This window comes from Dendrobates tinctorius, unplaced genomic scaffold, assembly GCF_039654945.1.
Source record: "Dendrobates tinctorius isolate UK_male_01 unplaced genomic scaffold, ASM3965494v1 ptg000062l, whole genome shotgun sequence".
In the NCBI taxonomy this organism is placed as follows: domain Eukaryota; kingdom Metazoa; phylum Chordata; class Amphibia; order Anura; family Dendrobatidae; genus Dendrobates; species Dendrobates tinctorius.
In genome coordinates this window covers 23,203,508-23,222,924 of record NW_027361730.1, presented here as the reverse complement: position 1 = coordinate 23,222,924, position 19,417 = coordinate 23,203,508, and the positions used below count along the sequence as shown (strand labels likewise).

The 19,417-nt window shown below is 45.5% G+C and overlaps 1 protein-coding gene across 5 annotated transcripts in view; it reads right to left on the bottom strand.

Moving 5' to 3' along the window:
* HERC1 (HECT and RLD domain containing E3 ubiquitin protein ligase family member 1) overlaps nt 1-19,417 on the bottom strand; it is a 341,682-nt gene that overhangs the window by 260,462 nt on the left and 61,803 nt on the right. The window lies entirely within an intron of this gene.

The window sequence follows — 19,417 nt, the reverse complement described above, 5'->3', positions numbered from 1 at the left end:
TGCTGCAATCCGTAGCTATCACAGCCGGCGGTGTCAGGTGTCGTCTAACATCACGCAGGTCCTACACCGGTGGAGAGGAACTGGCCATCCTTGAGGAAGGAAACAGACGGTTTCCGAAACGCATTGGAAGGTTTCTGGTCTTGCTGCAATCCGTAGCTATCACAGCCGGCGGTGTCAGGTGTCGTCTGACATCACGCAGGTCCTACACCGGTGGAGGGGAACGCTGAGCGTGACAGGCTTACCGCGGCTGAATTCATTCTGATCATCTGAAGGATCTTTTTACAAGGAGCTGTCACCGGCCGGGACAGCGCTTGCATCAGGTACTTGCATATATGCTGTGTGCATCACAGGGAAGGAAGGATTCTCCATCTCACGGAGGAATTTCTCTACATCACCCTGAGAGGTATGACCCTGTGGCAATAATCCTTTGAATGACTAACTGAAATTCGTTATATTGTGCTTGATACATGGATTTTTGTGAGTACTCACAGTAAAATCCTTTTCTCCAAGACCCTCATTGGGGGGAAACAGGTACTGTGGGGTGTATGCTACTGCCGTCTGGAGGCTGACACTAAGTACACAAAAAAAGAGTTAGCTCCTCCTCCGCCGCATACACCCTCGCCCCGATTGCGGGCGGAAACCAGTTTAGTGCAACAGCAGTAGGAGAACACAAAACCAATTTAGCCTTAAAGCAGAATACCATATGTCTGAAAAAGGACCACCCTAATTTTAAAAGGAACCATATTAATTAAATAAAGAGCCAAGTGGCTACTAGGGTGGGTGCTGTGCCCCCCAATGAGCGTCTCGGAGAAAAGGATTTTACAGTGAGTACTCACAAAAATCCATGTTTCTCCTTCGTCTCATTGGGGGACACAGGTACTGTGGGACGTCCTAAAGCAGTCCCTGGGTGGGGGATTGACTCACCAATCCAAGCCACATGCACTTCCTGTCTAAAGGTGCGCCATTGTTGCTTGGAGAATTCTTCTACCCAGGCTCGCATCTGACGAAGCCTGAGTATGCACATTGTTATGCTTAGAAAAAGTGTGCAGGCTGGCCCAGATTACTGCCTTGCATACCTGCTCTGCCGAAGCCTGGTGCCGAAGCGCCCAAGAGGCGCCCACTGCCCGAGTAGAGTGCGCCCCTATCCCTGCTGGAATCGGTGCACCTCTAATATGGTAAGCCTCTTCAATAGTTAGACGGATCCATCTGGCTATGGTCAACTTTGAGGATGCGAGTCCCTTCCTGCGCCCTTCAGCGACCACAAACAGTGAGTCTGTCTGGCGAAAAGGTGCCGTCCGCGACACGTACCTTCTGAGCACTCTCACTAGGTCCAATGTGTGGAGCGCCTTTTCCACCTGATGTACTGGCGCTGGACAAAATGAAGGCAGAACAATGTCCTCATTAATGTGAAATGAGGACACGACCTTCGGCAGAAAGGGGGGAGCTGGTCTAAGAACTACCTTATCCTTGTAAAAGGTAAGAAACGGTGCCCTACAAGATAGGCACGCCAACTACGAGACCCGCCTAATGGAGTTTATGGCTACCAAGAATGCGACCTTCCTGGAAAGGTACGACAATGAAATTTCTCGTAACGGCTTGAAAGGAGTCTCCTGCAGGACACTCAGGACCAGGTTAAGGTCCCAGGAGTCTATGGGTGCTCTATAGGGGGGTACCAAATGAGAGACCCCTTGAATGAATGTCTTGACCTGCATATTAGTAGCGATTCTTCGCTGGAAGAGGACAGACAAGGCAGATATTTGTCTCCTAAGGGAACTCGGGGCCAAGCCTGCGTCTAGGCCAGACTGAAGAAAAGCCAGGATGTTGGGAACCGAGAAGGACAGTGGAGCAACCCCGTGCTCTCGACACCAACCAAAGAAAACCTTCCAAGTGTGATGGTAAATTCTCGCCGAGGTAGGCTTCCGGGCGCTAACCATTGTAGCAACCACTTCACGCCCAAACCCTGCCTGGGTCAGAATCCAAGATTCAATGGCCATGCCATCAAACACAGGGCCCCTGCGTTCGGTTGGCAGATCGGCCCCTGAGATAGTAAGTCTGGTCGTTCCAGCAGATGCCAAGGAACATCTGTGAGGAGCTGCACTAGATCCGCGTACCATGCCGACGGGGCCAGTCTGAGGCCAGCAAAATTGCCGGAACCCCCTCTGTCTTGATTTTCCTGATGACCCTCGGAAGTAGCGGCAGCGGGGGAAACAGGTATGGGAGCCGAAATTGGTTCCATGGTAGGACCAACGCATCCACTGCGATCGCTCGCGGGTCTTGAGACCGAGCGACAAACACGGCCACTTTGGCATTTACCCTGGAGGCCATCAGATCCACGTCCGGTGTCCCCCACCGTTGGCAAATCTGCTGGAAGACCTCAGGGTGCAGGGACCATTCCCCGGACACGACACCCTGCCGGCTTAGGAAGTCCGCTGCCCAATTTTCCACGCCTGGTATGTGAACTGCTGAGATTACTGAGTGGTTCCCTTCGGCCCAGCGTAGTACATGCTCTCTCGCGCATGGCTGCCCTGCTGCGCGTGCCTCCCTGATGATTCACGTATGCCACCGCCGTGGCGTTGTCCAATTGAATCTGGACAGGACGTCCTGCTAGAAAGTGCTGGAAATGTTGCAGTGCCAACCGCACCGCTCGTATCTCCAACAAGTTGATCGGGAGGCGTGCCTCCTGTTGCGACCATTGCCCCAGGGCCATGTGATGGCGGAAAACTGCTCCCCAACCGAGGAGACTCGCATCGGTTGTGATCACCAGCCATTGATCTAGTGGGGGAAGGATTTCCCCTGAAGAGAGGAGTCGCGCGTCCACCACTGCAGTGCCCATTTGACCTGAGAAGGCAACCTGCACTGATGATCGAGCGTGAATGGACTCTTGTCCCAGGATGTCAAGAGGGCGTGCTGCAGGGGACAAAGATGGAATTGGGCAAACTATTGCTTCCATTGCCGCCACCATGCTCCCTAGAACCCTCATCGCGAACCGAATGGTGTGAAGGCCTGGTTGTTGAAGCCTCCAAACTCCCTGCCGGAACGCTCGAGCCTTGTCCTGAGGGAGAACTACCAACCCTCGGGGAGGTGTCAAAAATCATCCCTAGGAAAAAAATCCTCTGAGCTGGGACAAGGGATGACTTCTTCCCGTTGACCAACCATCCTAGGCAGGATAGGGTATCCAGCGTGATGTTGACATTTTCCTCGCATGCCCGAAAAGACGGACCTTTCACCAAGAGGTCGTCCAAGTACGGCAAGACCACTATGCCCCGAGAGTGTAGAATGGCCATGACGACCGCCATTACCTTCGTGAACACTCTGGGGGCGGTGGACAACCCGAAAGGCAGAGCTACAAATTGGAAATGCCGACCATCGATTGTGAAACGTAGGAACCTCTGATGCAGAGGAAAAATAGGGACGTGCAGGTAAGCATCCTGGACGTCAATCGAGGCCAAGTATTCTCCCTGCTCCATGGCCGATATAACTGAAAGGAGGGATTCCATTCGAAAGTGTTTGATTCTGATGAACCTTTAGGTCCAGAACCAGCCTTACTGTCTAGTCCTTCTTGGGGACCGCAAACAGGTTGGAATAAAAACCCTGCGTTCTCTCGCACTCTGGTAACGGAACAATGACCCCGTTGCGCTGAAGTACCTCGATAGCCCCTAGCAATGCCTCTGCCCGGGCTTCCGCTTTGGGAAGCCGGGAAAGAAAAAATAGTCTTGGAGGGTATCTGACAAATTCTATTTTGTACCCGGACGACACTAATTCCGCCACCCATGACCCAGACGTGGCAGAATCGGAGTAGACGGCCGCCCATTCTGCCGTCTTCGGGTTATGGATGCCCCGAGTCATTTAGCTGAGGGTCTCTGGGACCTGGCTCCCCTTGACCTGGGCAGGCGGCCTCGCATCCTGCCCAGCGGGTTGGCTCTATATGTGACCTGACGATCCTTGCCTTGGTTGTAGCGAGCTGGGGCGGAAGAACTGGCCACTGCCATCCACCCGGGGCTGCGAAATGCCCAAAAGCGTGCCTGAGGCTGACGCAAAGGCAGTTTAATTTTCTGCTGTGGGAGAAAACTGCTTTTTCCCCCTGTAGCATCTGAGATGAGTTTGTCTAATTTTTCCCCAAATAGGCGGCTACCCTGATAAGGCAGGGAAGTCAAGGATTTCTTGGAAATCGAATCAGCCCACCACAGCCTTACCACAGGGCTCTCCTAATGGCGATTGCATTCGCCGCCGCTAGTGCTGCACAATTAGCCGCATCTAAGGATGCATTGATTAAATAGTCACCCACCATCGCGATCTGATCTGCTATCTCAGACACCTCCATTGGCAGGTCTCTATCCTCATTAAAAGATTCTGACCATGACATCATGGCCTTGGCTACCCATGTTGCCGCTAATGAGGGAGAGAGAGTGCTGATCCTGATGCTTCATATACCGAGCGGGCGAAGCTCTCTATGAGGCGATCCGTGGGGTCTTTAATGGAAGAAACACTAGGCACCGATAAAGTTTTTGAGGCCAAGCGTGACACTGGGGGATCCACAACCGGAGATTCCGCCCATTTCTTACAGAGCTCTGGTGCAAACGGATATCTCGTTTCTAGCGTTTTCTGGCCCGAAAAATGCTTGTCTGGACGTTCCCTGTGACGCTGCACTATGTCCTCGAACTCTGGGTGAGTGCTAAACACCCTATGCAGTCGCTTGGCCTTCTTAAAGGACACCTTATGACCTGAGGTTAGGGAGACGTCCTCCTCAATACCCAAAGTCTGATTGATAGCTTCAATGAGACTGTCCACCGTCTCACGACACCCTGGGGTATCCAGGTCCAGGAATTCCTCCGCGTCATAATCTGAACACTGCTCGCAACCGGAAAATGGTGACGGTGAACGAGACGCCGCACTCACGGATTCCGAAGCTCCGGAGGGGCCCGGAGACGCAGTGTGGGTTCTCTTCCTATGCGTCTGCCTAGAGAGAGTGCGGCCCCTGCAGGCCGGAGGCTGTTGTGAGGTGGATGAACCCTCCCAAACAGGCGAGCCGCCGTCTCTGCCCCTATCCGGGGCCTGAAGGGTCTCGATCGCCTTCGTAAGCGAAGCCATAGACCGCGAGAGTGATAACGCCCATTCAGAGGGATCCAGACCTCTGGGCTCCGTCGCAGGGGAGGGCTACTGGGCGCGTTCGGAGTTACAGGCTTCACATAACTTAATAGTCTGCGCTCGTGGGAACATAACCCCACAGGAAACCCATGCGGCATAAAGGAACGTGTGCGTTATTCCTTTCCCGGACATATTGCTGCTTAGGCACAATCTATGACAGTTGAGAGGAAAGGAGGAGGAGGATAACCCCCTATCGCATGTAGCGTGGCTCCAGGGACGGGGTCGCACTTACCCAGCTCCTGTGTCCCCCCCGCGATCCTGCCTCTGATGCGCTCCTTCACCTCTGGGTAGGCGGCGAGGTGCTCTCCTGGTCGTGGCCCTATACTGAAGCCGGGGCCTCAATTTGTCAGGCGCCCGCCGTAGCCACGGGGGGGGTGGCGCCGGATATGACGTCACGCCGGGGGGCGGAACTTCCACCCACTGCCTAGGCCGAAGTCGCGGGCTAAATTACTCACCGCCTGCCCGTGCACTGGCGGCCCCGCTATCCTGGCGATCCCGCCGGCACCTCCACGACCGCTCTCCTCACCCACGCGCTGGCGGTCTTCCACATCCGTGGCCCTGATGAGCCACATGCAGGTAGTAGGGAGGGAGGGAAGGAGTAGAGGAGGCGAGAAGGATAGGAGAAGGGGGGAGGGAGGGGAATGGAGACTGCCTGATTGCAGCCTTAGTCCCATGACCGGTCAGTTTTTGGCCACACCGCTGACCTGGAGCCTCTCCCAAAACGCTGCCCAGGGCCCTCCCCAGCCATCCATACCTGCGACTTCAGCCACTAGGTAGAGGAAATGGGGTAATTCATTTGGACGGTGCAGGCACCCTAGCTCCGTCCGCATTGCAGGGGCGAGGAGAGGGACCGTCCGCTGACATGCAGCACCGCCGTCTTGCGTTGGTGGAGCAGTGGGGGCCGCACAGACTAGTCTTGTGCCTCTGTGCAAGCCCATGGTTTCAATACCTAGGGGTGGACAGGGCTAAGTCTGGCATAATGTTCCACGTCGCGGGAAAGGATACGTAGAGGGATACTCGCACGTGCTCGCCCGTTGATGGTTTGGGGAAATCAGATCCTTTCAATAGGATGCGTTGCCCGTCTTATCTTCAGAAAAGAAAAAAGAAAAAATAGAAGTCTGGGGAAAAGTCCCAGATATGTCCCTCGGTGCAGGAAAGGATACGCGGAGACGATACTCAACGCGTGCTCGCCCGTTAATGGTTTGGGGAGATCGGACCCTTTCAATAGGATCCGTTGCCCCTGTCTCATCTTCATAGTAACAAAGAAAAAAAAAATAGTCTGGAGAGATCCAGACTGTGTGTGCCTCCATAGGACACTAAGCAAAAAACTGGTTTCCGCCCGCAATTGGGGCGAGGGTGTATGCGGCGGCGGAGGAGTTTGTATACTTAGTGTCAGCCTCCAGACGGCAGTAGCATACACCCCACAGTACCTGTGTCCCCCAATGAGACGGAGTAAACTGCTTTTATAATCCAGTACACATTACTAACCCTGTTTTCTGGATTTACTCACTATTTGGAACTAAACACTGTTCTGCCCTGGACTGATATGGGACTACTTGGCAGATTCTAATGGAGTCTATGTATTATCCCTCTGTTCACCAAGGAATTTTATAACTAAGTGTGTAACTATTTATCCCATTATATTTATATGCATGAGCGCAAATTATATTGTGTTCTTTTTAAATATAAATATTATACAAAGATAACATATTGTAAGTAAACACAAAATGCAGTTTTTAGTCTGTGTGCCCACGTAGCGTTTAAGCGTTTCCGCGGCGTTTTTAATCGCGCGATTCTGCCGCGGAAATTTTTTTAAAAAAGCATTCCATGCATTTGTAATAGAAAATGCACATGTTGTGCCAATGGTGCGTTTTTTTACCACTGCGGAATCGCTTAGCGGAAAAAAACTCAGCATGTTCATTAACTTTGCGGAATTGCCCGCGATTCCGCATACCATCGATTATGAGCAAAAACGCCTGGGAAAACGCATGTCAAAACGCTTGACAATCGCGTCAAAAACGCGTGTCAAAAAGCGCATGCGTTTTCCCCGTCAAGGGCATGCGTTTCTGTTCAGGAAAAAAAAAATTGCTTGAAAAACGCGACGTGGGCACATAATAATAAAGACCTTCATTTAACGCTAAGGGAAAAAGAAATCGAACTCTACAGGGCCTTGTGTGAAAAAGTGATTGGCCCTCATACATTAAAACATAAAATATAGAATCATAGAATCGTAGAGTTGGAAGGGACCTCCTGGGCCATCTGGTCCAACCCCCTGCTCAAAGCAGGATTTGCTAAATCATCCCAGTCAGATGTCTGTCCAGCCTCTGTTTGAAGACTTCCATTGAAGGAGAACTCACCACTTCTCGTGGCAGCTTGTTCTACACCGTCAAAAAGTTTTTTCTAATATCTAATCTGTGTCTCCTCCCATTCAGTTTCATCCCATTGCTTCTAGTCTTTCCTTGTGCAAATGAGAATAAAGTTGATCCTTCTACAATGTGACAGCCCTTTAGATATTTGTAGACAGCTATTAAGTCTCCTCTCAGTCTTCTCTTTTGCAAACTAAACAATCCCAAATCCTGCAATCTTTCCTCATAAGACAGGGTTTGCAGACCGGTCACCATTCTGGTTGCTCTTTTCTGAACTTGCTCCAGTTTGTTGATGTCTTTTTTAAAATGTGGTGCCCAAAACTGGACACAGTATTCCAGATGAGGTCTGACCAAAGAGGAGTAGAGGGAAATAATGACTTCACGTGATCTAGACTGTATGCTTCTGTTAATACATCCTAGAATTGCATTTGCCTTTTTTGCTGCTGCATCACACTGTTGACTCATATTCAGTCTGTGATCTATTAGTATGCCCAACTCTTTTTCACATGTGCTGTTGCTTAGCCCTATTCCTCCCATTCTGTATATGCTTTTTTCATTTTTATTGCCCAGATGTAGTACTTTGCATTTTTCCCTGTTAAAAACCATTCTGTTAGTTGCTGCCCACTTCTCCAGTTTATTTATATCTTTTTGAATCCTCTCTCTTCTCTAGTATTAGCTATCCCTCCTAGCTTTGTGTCATCAGCAAATTTAATCAGTTTACCCTCAATTCCTTCATCTAAATCGTTGATTAAGATGTTGAACAATACAGGGCCCAGGACAGAGCCCTGTGGTACCCCACTTGAGACATTCTTCCAACTGGATGTGCAGCCATTTACGACCACTCTTTGGGTCCGATGACTAACCAGTTATGAATCCACCTAACAGTTGCCTTGTCCATTCCATACTTAGTCATTTTTTCAATAAGGATTGTATGAGATACTTTGTCAAATGCTTTGCTGAAGTCAAGATATACTATATCTACAGCATTTCCTTGATCCACCCAATCAGTGATTCCATCATAGAAGGAAATTAAGTTAGTCTGACATGACTTATTAGTTACAAACCCATGCTGACTCTGTTTAATCACTTCATTCTTATCCAGGTACTGACATACAGGTTGTTTAATAATTTGTTCAAAGATCTTTCCTGGTACAGAAGTTAGACTCACCGGCCAATAGTTGCCTGGGTCCACCTTCTTCCCCTATTTGAAGATAGAAACAACATTTGCTCTTCTCCAGTCTTCTGGGACTTCTCCTGTTCTCCAAGAATTTTCAAAGATTATGGATAGGGGTTCAAAAATTTCTTCTGCTATCTCCTTCAGTACTCTGGGGTGTAATTCATCTGGACCTGGAGACTTGAATTCATTTAGGTTAGCTAAGTGTTTCCTCACTATCTTTCTGTTTATAGATATCCTGGATTCTTCTATTCCCTTAATAGGACAGTGAAGAACAGTTGATGTTACATTTCCTTTCTGAGAGAAAACAGATGCAAAATAGGAATTTAAAAGTTCGGCCTTCTCAACATCCTGTCTTACCATTTCATAATTTTCATCCTGTAAAAATCCTATAGCATCTTTGACTTTTCTTTTACTTTTGACATATCCCCAAAAACCTTTATTATTGCTTTTGACATCTCTTGCAAGCCTCAATTCATTGTCAGCTTTAGTAATCTGATTTGTGCCCTGCAGGTTCTGCAGACAGCATTATATTCTTCTTTAGATATGTCTCCCTCTTTCCATTTTATAAACATTTTTTTCTTCCTTTTTAGCATGTGCTTAAGTTCTGTGTTCATCCATCCTGGCTTCCTTAAATGCTTCCTATTCTTCCCTCTTTTCGGAATTGTTAACAATTGTGCTTTGAGAATTTCATTTTTCAAGATTTCCCATCCTTCCTGGACATTTTTGTCTTTAAGGATATCCAGCCATTGGATCCCTCCAATGCTCTTTCTGAATCCCTTAAAATCTGCCTTTCTGAAATCTAACCTTGACGTCTGAGTCTTCACAGGTCTTCCTCCTCTAGTTATCCAAAATAGCATGGTCGCTACCTCCTAGGGTCCCAGCCACTTTTACCTCCTCAACCATTTCCTCCCTGTTTATAAGGATTAGATCCAAGGTAGCAGTTCCCCTTGTTTTCTCTCCTACCTTTTGGAAGATAAAGTTGTCAGCAAGAGAGGATAAGCATTTCCTTGACCTGCTAGTTTTGCCTGAGAGAGATTCCCAACAAATGTCTGGATAGTTGAAATCTCCCATGACAACAATGTCATATTTTTTGGAGAACTTGGCCATTTGATGCATAAAGAGTTCATCCATATCTTCAGCTTGCACAGGCGGCCTGTAGTAAATACCTACAATGGTGTCCTTTCCATTGTGCTGTCCTTGTATTCTTACCCAAACAGTTTCCACAGAACTCCCAGTCTCTGAAGCTTCAATCTCTGTGCAGATATACGCGTTTCTAGCATACAATGCGACACCTCCTCCTCGTTTATCAAGTCTGTTTCTTGCAAATAAGTTGTATCCTTCTAGTCTTGTATTCCAATCATGTGTATCGCCCCACCAAGTTTCAGTGATTCCAATGACATCATATTTCTTTTCCTGTGTTAGTAGTTCCAATTCTCCTTGTTTGTTGCCCATTCTTTGTGCATTAGTATAGAAACATTTTAGTTTGTGATTGGTTTCTCTTTCTCCAATATTTTTATTAATTAGATTCTTTTGTCTTTGTTCTTCCTTTCCACTTCTAATAGCAGAGTTCTCAATAGCATTTGTCAGGTGTATGGCTTTTTCTGGTCTTTTGCTTCCCTTCCCATGTTGTTCTAGTTTAAAGCTCTCCTTACAAGTGTAGCAAGGCGACTTCCAAATACATGTTTTCCAGTCTTCGTAAAGTGCACCCCATCTCTAGCAAGTAGTCCATCGTAAAGGTAATTCACTCCGTGATCCAGAAATCCAAATCGTTGCTGACGGCACCATATCTGTGGCTTATAATATCTTTGGGAAGCTGAGTTCAACTTCCCTAGCCACACGCAGGCCTGGTTACTGCCACACCTGCTCTCTATAAAGAAATCAATTAAATTGAACCTTCGTGATAAAGTGAAGCAGACCAAAAGATCCTCATTATCTATACACCAGGCCGCGATCCACAGAAATTCTGCAACAATTGATAAAGTACCGTATATACTTGTGTATAAGCCGACCCCCCTAATTTTGTCACAAAAAAATGGGAAACTTATTGACTCACGTATAAGCCTAGGGTGCACAGTGAGTGGTCAAAGATAATGCTGGTGTGTGGCCCCAGATAATGCTGCACAGTGTGTGGCCCCAGATAATGCTGCACAGTGTGTGACCCCAGATAATGCTGCAGTGTGTGACCCCAGATAATGCTGTACAGTGTGTGACCCCAGATAATGCTGCTCAGTGTGTGACCCCAGATAATGCTGCACAGTGTGTGGCCCCAGATAATGCTGCAAAGTGTGTGGCCCCAGGTAATGCTGCACAGTGTGTGGCCCCAGATAATGCTGCACAGTGAGTGGCCCCAGATAATGCTGCACAATGTGTGTCCCCAGATAATGAGGACAGTGAGTGGCCCCAGATAATGCTGCACAGTGAGTGGCCCCAGATAATGCTGCACAGTGAGTGGCCCCAGATAATGCTGCACAGTGTGTGGCCCCAGATAATGAGGACAGTGAGTGGCCCCATCATGTTGCTGCTGCTGCTGCCTCCATTACAAAAAAACAAAACAAAACACTGTATACTCACCTCCTATCTGCTGCTCATCAGCGTTGCCAGCTCTGGAACAGGGACAGGTGAATATGGCTCCCCCCCCCTGTTCATACTCACCCTGTCCTGGCGCTTGTCTCTGCAGCGCAGCCCCTGCTTGTTCCATGTTCTTTTCGGCACTGCTGTGCTCTTCCTGCTTCAGCGGTCACGTGGTACTGCTCATTAAACTCATGAATATGCACATATTCATGAGTTTAATGAGCTGTACCACATGACCGCTGAAGCAGGAAGAGCACAGCAGCGCCAAGAACATGGAGCAAGCAGGGGGGCTGCAGAGGGCGAGTATGATCTGACACCCCCGATCCCCCTCCCCCGCCGACCCCCCGGTATATAACTCGTGTATAAGCCGAGAGGGGGACTCAGCCAAAAAAAATGGGCTGAAAACCTCGGCTTATACACAAGTATATACGGTAATTGAGATCTATCAGTCTGGAAAAGGTTATAAAGCCATTTCTCAAGATTTGGGACCACAGTGAAACCACAGTGAGATCCATTATCCACAAATGACGAAAACATAGAACAGTGGTGAACCTTCCCAGGAGTGGCCAGCTGACTAAAATTACCCCAAGAGACTCATCCAAGACACAACAACATCCAAAGAACTGCAGGCCTCACTTGCCTCAGTTAAGGTGGAGTCATGAACACTGACTTTAAGAAACAGACTGGTCAAAAATGGCCTGCATGTCAGAGTTCCAAGACAAAAACCACTGCTGAGCAATAAGCACAAAGACTCCTCTCAGTTTTGCCAGAAAATGTCTTGATGATCCCGAAGACGTTTGAGAGAATACTCTGCACTAACGACACAAAAGTTGAACAGTTTGGAAGGTGTATGTCCCATTACATCTGGCATAGAAGTAACAGCATTTCAGGAAAGAAACATCACAACAATAGTAAATTATGGTGGTTTCAGTGAGATGGTCTGGGGGCAGGTTTTGCTGCTTCAGGAACTGGAAGACTTGTTTTGATAAATGGAACCATGAATTCTGCTTTCTACCAAAAAATCCTGAAGGAGAAAGTCTGTCCATCTGTTCAGAACCAGCCTGAAACACACTTGGGTTATGCAGCAAGTCCACCTATGAATGGCCTAAGAAAAATAAAGCCTTTCGAGTGACCTAGTCAAAGTCCTGACCTTAATGAAAAGGAGATGCTGTGGAATAACCTTAAAATGGCAGTTCATTCTTGGAAACCCTCCAATGTGGCTGAATTACAACAATTCTGCAAAGATGAGTGGGCCAAAATTCCTCCAGAGCATTGTAAAAGTCTCATTGCCAGTTATTGCAAACTCTTGATTGCAGCTGTTGCTGGTAAAGGTGGTCGAACCAGTTATTAGATTTAGGGGGTAATCACTTTTTCACACAGGGCCATGTAGGTTTGAATTTTTTTTCCCTTAGGCCGGGGTCACACTGCGTTTTGGCAGTCCGTTAGACGGACTGCGTTACATCGCGGCATAATGTAGTCCGTTAACGCTGCCATTGACCCTCATTGTCGGGTGCATTGCAACACATGCCGTAAAACGGCATGCGTTCGCGATGTGCCGTCATTCAGGACGGAACCTCGGACGCGGGCTGCAGCTTCTGAGGCTCCGTTACCACTAGCACAGATGAATCATCTGCGCTAGCGGGTATAGCATACAACGCTATGCGTTGAATGGGCTGGTTAAACGCAATGTGAACCTAGCCTTAATAATAAAGACCTTCATTTAAAAACTGCATTATGTGATTACTTGTGTTATCTTTATAAAAACATTTAAAAAGTCATACTATGACATACAAACAACACATAATCGCCCTTAATAGATCTGACGAAGCCACTGAGGTCGGCAACACGTGTCGGGCATCTCCCTCTCGGTTCCCCCGATGGTATTCTATTGGCAGGAATTTTCTATACATGGTCACTGAATCTGGTACCATGCAACCCAGACCTATACATGCCAACTGGGTGATTATTTCCTTGTCCTAGAACTTGGTTCTGGACATTTCTTGCCATGTATACTTTCATGCTCATTTAAATATCCATTTAGTTGGACATTACAACACCTAATGACCAATCTTTTGGACCATTAGATTCCCATTTGACCCAGATTAGCGATAGTGGTATGGGTCCTGCTTGTATTTTTATATTGTTGGTGCTACGCATTTACCATCATTATTGCTTACAGCAGATTTGTTTGCCACTTATGTTAGGCATTTATCCTGTGTCAATTTTATGTGCCATCATTGGTTTAGGTGTTAACCATATTCACCTTATACAGCATGCTGATATTATAATATAGTGTCCATCTCATATGTTGGTCTATGTTTGCACTTTGGAGAACTGTAGCTCTATTATGGGCGATTATGTGTTGTTTGTATGTCATGGTATGACTTTTTAAATGTTTTTATATGGTGTTGTTCTTTTGTATCCAATAAAATATATGTGTATTTTTGGTGATCCTTGTTATGGTCGGTAGCTTTTTTCTTGTTATTCATATTGTGTTGATACAGACTACAGGTGTATCCCTTAATATTGAGTGGTGCCCTCCTTTTCTTTATTTGTGTTATCTTTAGCTAATGTTTAAATTTGTTTGGAGATCTAAAACATTTAAGTGTGACAAACAAGCAAAAGAAGAGTAAGTCAGGAAGGGGGCAAAAAATTTTTCACAAAACTGTACATCCATTGCTGAATCAGATTCTCAGCCCCTACGTCATGCTGCTTTCAAGATTATATAGCAAAATCCCTTTGACAGATTCCCTGTAAGCAAGCGATGACTGAACTGATCAAATTAATATCCAGTGAAGTACATATTTAGGCACACAGGGTCCATTCATTTTATTATTATACGAGAAAAGGGAGAAGAGGTCTCGCTGAATGGCCGTAATGGTCACCAGACCTTAACCAAATGATGTACTTTTTCTTTTGGGAAATTCTCAAAGATTAGGTACACTACCATTCAAAATTTTGGGGTCACCCAGAAAATTTTGTATTTTCCATGAAAACTCATACTTTTATTAATCAAATGAATTTATAATCTAGCCCAGAAATACAAGGTTCGAAAAAAAGATTTTAATTTGAAATAATTTTCTGTTTCAAACTTTGCTTTTGTCAAAGAATGCTCCCTTTGCAGCAATTCCAGCATTGCAGACCTTTGGCATTTTAGCAGTTAATTTGCTGAGGTAATCTGGAGAAATTTCACCCCAGGCTTCCAGAAGCCCCTCCCACAAGTTGGTTTGGCTTGATGGGCACTTTTTGCGTTCTATACGGTCAAGCTGCTCCCACAACAGCTCAATGGGGTTGCGATCTGGTGACTGCGCTGGCCACTCCATTACAGATAGAATACCAGCTGCCTGCTTCTTCCCTAAATAGTTCTTACATAATTTGGAGATGTGCTTTGGGTCACTGTCCTGTTGTAGGATGAAATTGGCTCCAATTAAGCGCTGTCCACAGAGTATGGCATGGTGTTGCAAAATGGAGTGATAGCCTTCCTTATCCAAAATCCCTTTTACCTTATACAAATCTCCCACTTTACCGGCACCAAAGCAACCCCAGACCATCACATTACCTCCACCATGCTTGACAGATGGCATCAGGCACTCTTCCAGCATCTTTTCAGTTGTTCTGTGTCTCACAAATGTTCTTTTGTGTGATCCAAACACCTCAAACTTGGATTCGTCTGTCCATAACACTTTTTTCCAATCTTCCTCTGTCCAATGTCTGTGTTCTTTTGACCATATTAATCTTTTCCTTTTATGAGCCAGTCACAGATATGGCTTTTTCTTTGCCACTCTGCCCTGAAGGCCAGCATCCCGGAGTCGCCTCTTCACTGTAGACGTTGACACTGGCGTTTTGCGTGTACTATTTAATGAAGCTGCCAGATGAGGATTGGTGAGGCGTCAATTTCTCAAACTACAGACTCTAATGTACTTGTCTTGTTGCTCAGTTGTGCAGCGGGGCCTTCCATTTCTCTTTCTACTCTGGTTAGAGCCTGTTTGTACTCTCCTCTGAAATGAGCAGTACACACCGTTGTAGGAAATCTTCAGTTTCTTGGCAATTTCTCCCATGGAACAGCCTTCATTTCTAAGAACAAGAATAGACTGTCGAGTTTCACATGAAAGTTCTTTTTTTCTGGCCATTTTGAGAGTTTAATGGAACCAACAAATGTAATGCTCCAGATTCTCAACTTGCTCAAAGGAAGGTCAGGTTTATAGCTTCTCTAATCAGCCAAACTGTTTTCAGATGTGCTAACATACTTGCACAAGGGTTTTAAAAAGGTATTCTAATCATTCATTAGCCTTCTTACACAGTTAGCAAACACAAAGTACCATAAGAACACTGGAGTGATGGTTGTTGTAAATGGGCCTCTATACACCTATGAAGATATTGCATCACAAACCAGACGTTTGCAGCTAGAACAGTAATTTACAACATTAACAATGTATAGAGGGTATTTCTGAACCATTTAATGTTAGCTTCATTGGAAAAAACTGTGCTTTTCTTTCAAAAATAAGGACATTTCGAAGTGACCCTAAACTTTTGAACAGTAGTGCAAGTTCAATAAAAGCATGTATAGTTGATAACATTATTAAGATAATGTCTGTAAAGCGCTGTGGAATTAATGGCGCTATATAAAAAAGTAAAAATAAAATAAACAAAAAATATAATTGACCTATTTAAATTTACTTCTGCAACCCCCGGTACTTTAAATGGGATGTTCACTACAAAGACAACTCGTTTTCATTTCCCATGTTTGGACCCCTTAAAATAAAATCTCAATAATTACCTTCGGTGTCGGCGCTGTTCCAGCAGTATTGGCGCTTGAGTTCTGGGACTCATGTGAGGTTTTTATGCCAGTTGTTGTTACTATCCCCACCTTTGAACATATCGAACATCAAGAGACAGTCAGAGAGCAGCCGCAGCCCGGGCTTGATGTTCAATATGTCCGAAGGCGGGGTATAGTGAAGTTGATGCTAATTGGGCGCAGGGCTCGTGCAAAATAACCTCATGTGAGCCCTGGCAGCATGGGAGGTGATTATAAGTGTTTTCATTTTAATGGCTCCAAACATGAATAATCATAGAATGTTAGAGTTGGAAGGGACCTCCAGGGTAATTGAGTCCAACCCTCGGCTCAATGCAAGATTCACTAAACCATCTTGTGGCAGCCTGTTCCACTCATTGTTCAATCTCACTGTCAAAAAGTTTTTTCTAATATGTAATCTGTATCTTCTCCCTTTCAGTTTCATTCCATTGATTGTTGTGTTTCCATGTGTAAATGAGAATGATGATCCCTCTACACTGTGACATCCCTTCATATATTTGTAGACAGCTATTTAGTCACCTCTTAGCTTTCTTACAAGCTAAACATTCCCAGATCCATTCACCATTTCTCTTGGACACACTTTGCAGTTCTCTCACCATCCTGCTAGCTCTTCTATGTGCTTACTCCAGTTTTTATGTCTTTTTTAAAATATGGGGCTCAGAACTTGATATAGTATTTCCAATAAGGCCTGACTAAGGAGGAGTAGAGGGGGATAATTACTTCATGTGATCTAGACTCGATGCTTCTCTTAATACATACCAGAACGATGTATGCCTTTTTTGCTGCTGCATTACACTGTTGACTCATGTGCAATCTGTGATCTATTAGTATAACCAAGTCTTTTTCACACGTGCTGTTTAGTTGTATTTCTCTATTCTGTAGATGTAATTTTAATTTTTCTTACCCAGATGTAGAATCTTGCATTTTCCCCTAAAAATGCCATTCTGTTAGTCGCTGTCCATTGTTCAAGCTTATCTAGATCCTTCTGAGTCCTTTCTCTGTCTTCTCTAGTGCCAGCCTTTCGTACCCACTTTCTGTGTCCATTAACCCCTTTCCGACATGTGGCATAATAGTACACCCATGTTTGACTCCCCTTTTGGTGCAGGCTCCAGCGCTGAGCAGCCCACACCTTTCCGGGCACATGTCAGCTGTATAGATCAGCTGTCATGTGACCGGAGAGGAGCACATAACAACTGATCCACCCGCGGCTGTTAACTAGTTAAATGCCGCTGTCTCTAACAGCAGCATTTAACTCGCGATAACAGGAAGCGAGTTGCTAATCCTGCCCATCGGTGACCCGTCACATGATCGCAGATCACCGATGGGTCGGCATGACAACCAGAGGTCTGCAGCAGACCTCTATGGTGGTCGATGTCATCTTCACTCATAGCGAGTACTTCTGCTACACACAGACGATTTGATCATCGCTTGTATGTAGCAGAGGGGATCAAAGTATTACAGCAACTAGTATACCATGGAGACTATTGAAAAATAAAAATAGTTAAAAAAAAAAAAGGTTTTTAAAAATATAAAATATATAAAGTTCAAATCACCCCTCTTTCACCCCATTCAAAATAAAATACCACCAACATTGCAATAAAATGCAATAATGGGCGATCAAAAGATCGTATCTACACCAAAATGTTATCAATAAAAAGGCAGCTTGGCGTGCAAAAGCTACAAAAACTAAGCATTCGCCCCGCACCAGATCATGAAAAATCGAGATGCTACAGGTCTCAAAAAAAAAAAAAAATTTCACAGCACATTTTCACAATTTTTTTTCCCCTATTTTCCAGTACATGATATGTTAAAACCAATGGTGTAGTTCAAAAGTACACCTTGTCCCACAAAAAACAAGCCCACATTGGCCATAGTGACCAAAAAATAAAAATGTTATGGCTCTGGGAAGAATGGGAGGAAAAAACGGAAATTCAAAAACTGAAATGCCCCTAGTCAGTAAGGGGTTAAAAATCTGCCTTTCTGAAATACATCCTTAACCCCTTAACGACCGCCGATACACCATTTAATGGTGCTGAGAAATATGTGTATAGTGCTCCCCAAAATCAGAATTTCTCCAGGGTCTAGGCTACTGCGGTAGCCGAGACCCCAGAGAACATAATTCAGGTCACTTTTTACCGACCCCAATGTTGTGATCACCATTATTCAAAGACGGAATAACGGCGACAGCCAAGAAAAAAAACAAAAACGATTTCCCATTTAATTGCGCTCTCCTCTGACGTGATCCCACATCAGAGGAGAGAGAAATGGGGTCCCCTGATTCCCCCCAGGTATTTCCCGGTGTCCCTGGACCCTCCTGCATCCCCCCAGCAGCCGTCGTCTTCTTCTGGGAACAAAATGGGGGGTGCATGCCCAGTGCGCCTGCCGAGATCTGCTAGCCGGCACCCGGCAACAATAGGAAGTTTTTCCTATTGGTTCATTTCGATCACTGTGATAGACCCTATCACAGTGATCAAAATAAAAAAAGTAGTAAATGAAACCCCCCCTCCTTTATCACCCCCTTAGATAAGTAAAACTAATAAAATAAAAAAGTATTTCCATTTTTTCGCTAAGGATAAAGTTGGGGTTGGGCTAGGATTATGGTTAGGGTTAAGGTTAGAGTTGGGATTATATTAGGGTTAGGGGTGTGTTGGGGTTACAATTGGTGGCTTTCCACTGTTTAAGTACATCAGGGGGTCTCAAAACCCGACATGGTGCCCGTCACTGATTCTAGCCAATTTTGCATTCAAAAACTCAAACAGTGCTACTTCCCTTCCTTCTGAGCCCTGCCATGCGCCCAAACAGTGGTTTTCCCCCACATACGGGGTATTGGCGTACTCAGGAGAAATTGCACAAATTTTGCCGTCCATTTTCTCCTGATACCCTTGTGAAAATAAAAAATTTAGTACATTTTTTGTGAAAAAAAGTGAAATGTTCATTTTTTTCCTTCCACATTCCTCTAGTTCTTGTGAAGCACCTGAAGGGTTAATAAACTTCTTGAATGTGATTTTGTGCAGCTTGAGTGGTGCAGTTTTTAGAATGGTGTCACTATTGGGTATTTTCTGTTATATTGACACCCCAAACTAGCTTTAAATGTGAGGTAGTCGATAAAAATACACTGTTTTGTAAATTTTGCTGGAAAAATGAGAAATCACGAGTCACCTTTTAACCCTTATAAACACCCTAACAAAAAAATATACATATATTTCCAAAATTGTGCTGATGTAAAGGTAACATGTGGGAAATGTTATTACCTATTTTGTGTGATATGACTCTCTGATTTAAGGGTACAAAAACTAAAAGTTTGAAAATTGCAAAAATATATCAAAGAAATATTACCACTAATAT